Below are 8,315 nucleotides of genomic sequence, written 5' to 3' on the forward strand. Positions count from 1 at the left end.
CAAAATAAATGAAAAAATAAAGAATACTAGGAATTAACAAGGTTCGGTATTATAACTTATGTTCTCGAGTGTTGCAAAAGAAAACTCCACTATCTCCAAGAATATTAAAAACTTTTTGGGCAATACTACAAATACCCAAACTATATGGGCATAAAAATAATTATTCAAAACAAAAGGGAGATACAACAAAACTTTTTAACTAAAGAGTCATTCCTCAACGAAAGAACCAGATAAGTGTAATGAAAATACAGTTTGAGATGCTTATAACAATGGCTTGGGTCTTTATTATAAGCCCCAAAATTTACCCCACTTTTGTTTTTAAGCAAAATGGGACATACTAACCTTTGGTCTATTTTTATAGGCCCTTAAACCTTTCTCCATTTTTATTTCTACCCCATGTGGGATTTTGTTAAATGAGCCATTTTTGCTAAATGAGGCATTGTAGTGTTTAATACAAAAGGGAATAAGATAAAAGATTAAAGTTGATTGCAGGATAGTGACAAATGATGAAAAATAAGTTTCTGATCCAAAAGCAAATCTGTAACCCTTAGTCAATGTAGAAAACTTTTAAGCTTGTCTATTCTTTAATTTTAGTGCTCAAATACGCACCATTAAGCTATGATTCAACAATGGTTTAGTTTTTCACTGTGTCAATGGTAAAGTCCAAAAACCAGGCATGGCTCAACTATATATTTATAGAATGTGCAACACATCATGTTGACCATAGTTGAGATATGCAGCATAATTTGGCAATGAACAATAGATCTTCTATTACATTTCTCTTAAAAAGTTCAATTTAATTCTAAGAATTAATTGTATATTTCATGTTGAACATCATTTGCTTCCTTTGTAGACAGTGTAATGAAGATCAAATTTACTTCAAAGATAATCCCAGCTGCTTCTTTTCCATTCTCTCAATGCTTTAAAATCTGGAAAGAGGAGAGGTAAAGTAATCATAACTCCAAACTACAGTTGAACCAGCTAAACAGGGCCTGTCTGCAATTTTTAAAATCATGAGGATGCGTTAATAATATAACAAACCATAGGGATCTACAAAATTACCATATCATAGCAATCTATGACCATCGAGTACATTAATATTTGCAGAAACAAAATAAATAAATGACTCATGCTGAGAGTGGAAAAGAATTGAAGCTAGCCTATGTGTTTGTTATCATAGGAAAAAAAAAAATTATTTTTTAATATTGTAACACTCACCCGATTAAGATCATCACTGACTTTCTGATCTTGCCAACCCGTCTAGACTTCCGTTAATTCAGTTTTCTGACCTTTCAAGGCTGTCGTTTCTCGAACATCCTCACAAACCACCATGGTTTTCTTGTTGAGAATTCCATATATCCAATAGACCAGCCAATTATCAGCCCACATCCATAACCCATCATAATAATTTCCCAAGCAAACGGGGTCCAAGGATTGTGCAGTTCATGCAACGTTGGTGCTTGTGTCCCAGTGGTGTCACAATTAATTGAAAGTGGAAATCCACACAATCCTGAGTTGCCGATGTAGGAATTATTTGAGAAGGTATCAAAATGGTTCTCTAGAGGTATACGTCCAACAAGTTGATTTTCTGATAAGTTCAAAACTTGAAGAAAATATAACTTCATCGACTCCTGTGGAATGCTTCCTTTCAACTCATTTGAGGAGAGGTCTAAGGACTCCAGAACTTCCAAATCTCCCAATGCTGATGGTATATGGCCATTTAGATGGTTTTGAGAAAGATTGAGGAGTCGGAGTGAATGAAGCTTTCATAATACCTCAGGAATCTCTCTGTGCATGGAAGCTATTATTTGAGAAATCAATAGTGGTAAAAATTGTAAGAATTTTTTTCCATATCAGTAACTTTTCCTTTTAATATCACAGTGACAAAATCTTGATAGTACTTGTTACCAAGATATTGCAAATACTAATTTTCATCTTCACCAACACTCATCATAGCATCAAGACTTTCAAAATACTTGGCAGGAAAGGAACCATTATGATCGTTGTCTGAGAGATTGAACATTCTCAACTTTGGAATGAATGCTAGGCTTCAAAAGTACCCCCTACAAAACCATGAAATTTATTGGAGCGAAGAACAAGAACTCGTTGCTCTAGAAGATCTCCCAACCAGTATGGAAACCTATCGTTTATGTTGTTGTTTCCATTACCCAAAACTTCGAGCATTGTACAATTCAATAAAGATAAGGGAACTGACCCTTAGAATGCATTGCCGTTTAAGTTAAGGGTCCGAAGATTGCCCGTAACAAATGTTTCAGGAATGGTGCCATAAAATTTATTCTTCTTCAAGTCCAACACACTGATGCTATCGCTAAAATATCCCAAGCATTCTGGAATAGTGCCACTCAACTCGTTACTCGAAAGATCGAGAATTTCAAGGCTACTAATATTGAAAATGAAATGAGGAAAATCTCCTATAAATTTGTTGTTTGAGAACATATAGAACCTCAAGCCAGGTGGTGGAACAGGAAGTGATCCCTGAACCGAGTTGGAACGAAGATCTAGAGACTGAAGATTTTGTACATGGAATCTGCTCCATGCTTGTCAGGAAGTTGTTTGAGAGATTGAGTAATGTAAGATTATCCTTTGCCATCTCCCAGAACTAGGGTGGAATTTGGCCATGCATATTGTTTCCAGAGAGTTCCAGCTGGAACAAGTTCTCTTGTGTTCTTTAAAACTCTGGGAACTCACTTATGTTGCAAGAAGATAGAAGTAAGTCGAGAAATTTCAGAAAGGAAGAGTTGAATTGTGGTTGGGTGCTCATGATGAATAGATTGTTATGTGAAAGATCAAGCTTTCGAAGCCTTTTAAGCTTTGTAAACATGTTAAACTCTAGAATTCCACTTAAATTATTGGAAGAAAGTAACAGGTCAGTCAAATTCACAAGTTCAAAGACTGAATCTGGAATTGAGCCATGCAACCTATTGTGTTCTAGAATGATCACCTGCAATGAACTATTCTGAAATCCATCAATAGGGGCAGTAAATTGGTTGTAATCGAGGTCAATGAACTCTAATAATGGTAGAGTGAATAGTCTGAACGGCAGAGATCCATTAAGTTATGTTCTAACTTCCCACTGATTAAATTTCTGAGTCCACTTATATGAGAAGGAAATGAACCAGTTAGTAGATTCCCAAACAAATCTAGATAAAAAAGTTGGGTAGATAAATTGACAAAAATTTCTAGAATTTCACCAGAAAATTTGTTCTCTGAAAGATCTAACCTTCTAAGCTGCTTAAGATTGGAAAGTGATGATGGGGTATGACTGTTGGTTCAAGGAAGAAAATTTCAGAGTAAAAATGAGAGATTGAAAATGAAGGAGACGGCAAGATTTTAGGGATTTTTCTGTTTGCATTTCTTTCATTGAACAGAGCAATGTATATACAAACTTAGTCACTGTTTTACCTACTGTAGTAAAAATAAAATATTACAAATACACTTTTAGCAAAAAATATGCACCAACCCAAGTCAAGTCTCAACAAAATATTACATAAAATCTTCACATGAGTGGCCTGATATCTGCTCCATAACCACTGCTGTCATAACAAAAACGGAAGCTAAAACTTCGACTCCAAAAACTGGTTTGAATATCCAATAGGAAGTTGTCCCATTTCCAGCAGGTTATCACCTACATCATCACTCCTCCTTGATAAGCTTGCTGGAAACACCAAGTCTAAGTCTCAAACTCTCAAACTTGGTTTTAGGTAGACCCTTGGTCATGATATCCGCAAGTTGATCTTCACCCCTGCAATGGATTAGTTTTACTTCAGCATTACTTTCAGCTTCTCTCACAGCATGGAACTTGATCTTGATATGCTCTGTCCTGCTATGTAGGATTGGATTCTTTGCCATAGCCACTGTTGATTGATTATCACAGAAAATCACAGTAGGTTCTTCTTGAATCTGCCTTAAATCCAGCATGACCTTTCTCAACCAAATAGCTTGGTTAACTTCGGCAGCAGCAAAAATGTATTCTACTTCTACTGTGGACTGAGCTATTATGTCTTGCTTCTTGGAATGCCAACATATGGCCTCTGAGTTCAAGAAGAATACATAACCTGATGTACTCCTCATATCAGCAATGCATCCAGCCCAATCATTGTCAGAATAGCCAACAAGCTGCAATTTTTCAGCCTTTTGGAACCATATTCCAAGCTTTACACTTCCTTTAACATACCTCAGCACTCTCTTGGCTGCCTTGAGATGGATTTCACTTGGATTGGACATGAACCGAGAGAGGACACTCGCTGCGAACATTAAATCTGGTCTGGTAGCAGTCAAGTACAGAAGGCAGCCTATGATGCTTCTATACATTGTTTCATCAACCTTCTCAGCCCCATCATCCTTACTCAGCTTTAAATTCACAGCCAGTGGAGTATCCACTGATTTGCATTTGTCCATGTTGAATTTATGCAGAATTTCAATTGCATACCTCTTTTGATTGACAAATATCCCATGGTGACTTTGGTAGATTTCCATCCCAAGAAAGTAGGACATCTCCCCTAGATCAATCATCTAAAATTCTTTATGCATGGCTGATTTGAAATCATTAAGTTGAGTTGAGCTGCTCCCCATGATGAGTAGGTCATCAACATATAGTGAAACTATGGTAAACTCATTTTCCAGCCTCCTAACATATAGAGTGTGCTCATTAGCACTTTTTGCATAACCCAAACTCATCAAATACTCATTAATTTTGATGTACCAGGCTCTAGGAGCTTGTTTCAAGCCATATAAGGCCTTTCTCAGCAAATACACCTTATGCTCATGCCTTCCACTTCATATCCCTCCGGTTGCTCCACAAAAATTTCCTCATTGAGCCAACTATTTAAAAATGCTGACTTGACATCTAATTGGTAGATTCTCCACTCAAATTGGGCTGCCAATCCAAGAAGAATCCTTATAGTGTCATGCCTAGCCACTAGTGCAAAGGTATCCAAAAAATCCACACCATATTGTTGAGCAAAACCCTTAACAACTAGTCTTGCTTTATGTTTGTACACTGAACCATCAAGCTTTAGCTTCCTTTTAAAAATCCATTTTACTTGGATCACTCTCCTGGTTGTTGGTCTGTCAACTAACTCCCATGTTCCATTCTTCTCAATCATGTTTATCTCCTCCTGCATTGCATTCCTCCAGATTTCAGATTTAGCAGCCTCCTGGAAGTTTGTAGGTTCAAGCATGGCTGCATTATATCTCTCATAAACCTTAGCCAAAGACCTTGTTCCCCTGATTGGAAAATCATCATCCAAGTTTGCCTCTTCTAGATCTCAAATCTGTCCACTGGTACATCTGCAATCTGCTCTATTTTGTCCACTTCAGCTTCATTTTTCACCCAGTTCCAGGTCCCTTTTTCATCCACCCTCGCATCCCTTGTGATGTGTATCTTCTTGGTTGCAGGATCATTGATTCTATAGGCCTTGGACTGCTCACTATAACTTATAAAAATTCCTGTCAAGGCCTTCTCATCTAGCTTACTTCTTTTGGCTGCTGGAATGAGAGCATAACACACACTCCCAAAAATTTTCAGGTTTCTCACTGAGGGCTTCATTCCATACCAAGCTTCATAGGGTGTTTGATTTGTCAAGGCTTTAGTAGGGAGTCTATTAAGTAAATAGACCCCTGTATTTACAACTTCTGCCCAAAATGATTTGGGCAGCCTCTTCTCAGCAACCATGCACCTTGCCATCTCCATTACAGTCCTATTCTTCCTCTCACTAACTCCATTTTGCTGTGGAGTATAGGGACAACTGAACTGGTGAACAATTCTAGCCTCCCTGCAGATTTTTTCAAATTCGTTGGAAGTATACTTACTCCCATTATCACTTCTAACAGTTTTTATACATAGGCCTGATTGTTTTTCAACCTGCACTTAAACCTCTTAAACACCACTGCAACTTCACTCTTTAATTTCAAAAAATACACCCAGCACAACCGGGAATAATCATCAATGAAGAGGATAAAGTATTTGCTTCCATTTAGGATGGTGTTTGCATAGGTCCATACACATCCGTGTGGATATGTTGCAGCCTCTCACTAGCTCTCCAGGCCTTGTTTACAGGGAAGGGTAATCTGCTCATCTTGCCAAGTTGACAAGTAGCACAAATGGTTTTGTTTCTAGCAACTTTGGGCAGGTCATAGACCAGCTCTTTGGTTTGAGTTTCCTTAAAACTATGGTAATTTAAGTGGCCTAGTCTCTTATGCCACAATTCAGTCTCATTTACCTCCACAACATATGCTTCTAAATCTGGTTTGTTCAACCTAATGGGAAAGCTTTTTCCCATCATCCTAACCTTCATCAATTCATTCCCTTCACTGTCCAGGATTGTGCAAAACTGATCCTGGAAGTGCAGGGCATACTTCCTCTCCATCATTTGTCCAACACTGAAAAGGTTATGACTTAAACTAGGCACATACAGACATTGGGAATGAGTTTGATACTTGATTTTGTTTGCACAACAATATCTCCTTTCCCTTTCACAGCCACAAATTCCCCATTTCCAACCTTAACCTTGGAATGGTAAGACTTGTCCAAATTCACAAAGTCTTCCAAGTTTGCTATCATGTGATTTGTGTACCCACTATCTATCAGCCAATCATCATTTTGAGCTTGAACAACACTGCATGAGGCCGCAAACAACTGCTCTGGATCTGAGTTTGGCTGTTGGTCCTCCACAATTTGTGCTTGCTATGTTGACTGAGATGGTTTGCTTTTGCATACCTTTTCAATGTGACCATATTGCTTGCATGATCTACACTGAACATTAGGCCTAAAACAGCACCTCTTTTCACTATGCCCCTTCTTCTTGCAGTGAGCACATGGTGGAAACTCTTTCCCTCTACTTGGTTTATTCCACTGGTTTCCCATTCTCTCCTTTCCTTTCTTTTCTCCCGCGGGTCTCTTGCTTCCACCCTAGCCTGGTTTGCCTTTGAATCCAACCACCATTGCACCCTCACTAGATTCCTCTTGCCTCAACAATCTCCTTTGTTCTTGAGCTTACAGGGCATACACCAAATCAGTGAGCGTGATTTGTGTCAAATCTTTAGAATCCTCAAGTGAGGATATCTTAGATTCAAACCTTTCGGGTAGGCTAACAAGAACCTTTTCAACTATCATTTTATCTGTCATCTCCTATCCCATTAATCTGATTTTGTTTACCACATTCATCAACCTATCCACATACTTTTTTACGGTTTCAGACTCCTGCATTTTCAGCATCTCAAACTCCCTCATCAAGTTTAGCACCTGCATACCCTTTGTTGTATCACTGCCACCGAACTCTTCTTTGAGTTTATCCCATGCTTCCTTGGCTGACTCATATGCCATGATTCTAGTGAACACTTGCTCAGTCACTGCTGCATGGATATGGGACAAGGCTCTAGGTGATTTGGTGGCTTCTGTTAGAGTCATAAAAGTGACTCTATTTTGGTGATAAAAATACCCCATTTGTGATTAAATTGAAGTATATTGAGACAATTAAAGAATTTATGAATTTATTCACGAAAATCGCTTCCTAATATTTTTCTTATGAATTTAACGTGTTTGGAATGATTTTGGAAAGTATATGAGTTGATATTAGGTTGTAGTTTATGGATTAAGGGTGATTTTGTCTCATTTATGCTATTTAGGGGGTAAAATGTCATGTTTTAAGGGGCTGATTTTGTCACTTTTTAATTGTATAGGGACTAAACTAAAATTTTGCAATATGTTCTATAAAAGAAAAAATGCAGATCGCGTCCAGGGGAGCTGTTCACCCAATTTTCCGGCGAGCTCCAACGACGATTCATCTTCCCGGTGCACCGCCATTCACCAGCCACCGTCAGCACCGCAAATCACGCACCACCACCGCGAATCACGGAAGCAACCGCGACGTTTCATCTTCCACCACCGCGACTCTTCGTCTTCTCGACCAGTTTTGGCCGTTTTTCAGTGACGTTCTAGCTCCCCAAGGGTAGATCTCCCTTCCCTACAGCCGGATCTACACTTCCCTAGCTTCAGCCGCCGCGAAAACCGCCAGAATCTGCGATTTAGTCGCCGCGACTCTTCATCTTCCAGGCCAGATCCTGCTCATTTTCGGCGACTTCTCACCTCCCCAGGACCTGATCTGAACTCCCCATCACCAGCGCTTTCCATCGGTACCTTCGGATCCCATTTCCGCCACCGTTTTCCGGAGACCCGCCAGAAAATTAACGTTTTCCGGCGAACCGCGGCTGTTCGTATTCCGGGCTGTCCGTTGGTCATTTTCGGCCCTTCTTCGCATCATATCGCTGTCGGTTACCTCCTCTTCTCCATGATC

This window comes from Pistacia vera, unplaced genomic scaffold, assembly GCF_008641045.1.
Source record: "Pistacia vera cultivar Batoury unplaced genomic scaffold, PisVer_v2 Contig342, whole genome shotgun sequence".
Taxonomy (NCBI): domain Eukaryota; kingdom Viridiplantae; phylum Streptophyta; class Magnoliopsida; order Sapindales; family Anacardiaceae; genus Pistacia; species Pistacia vera.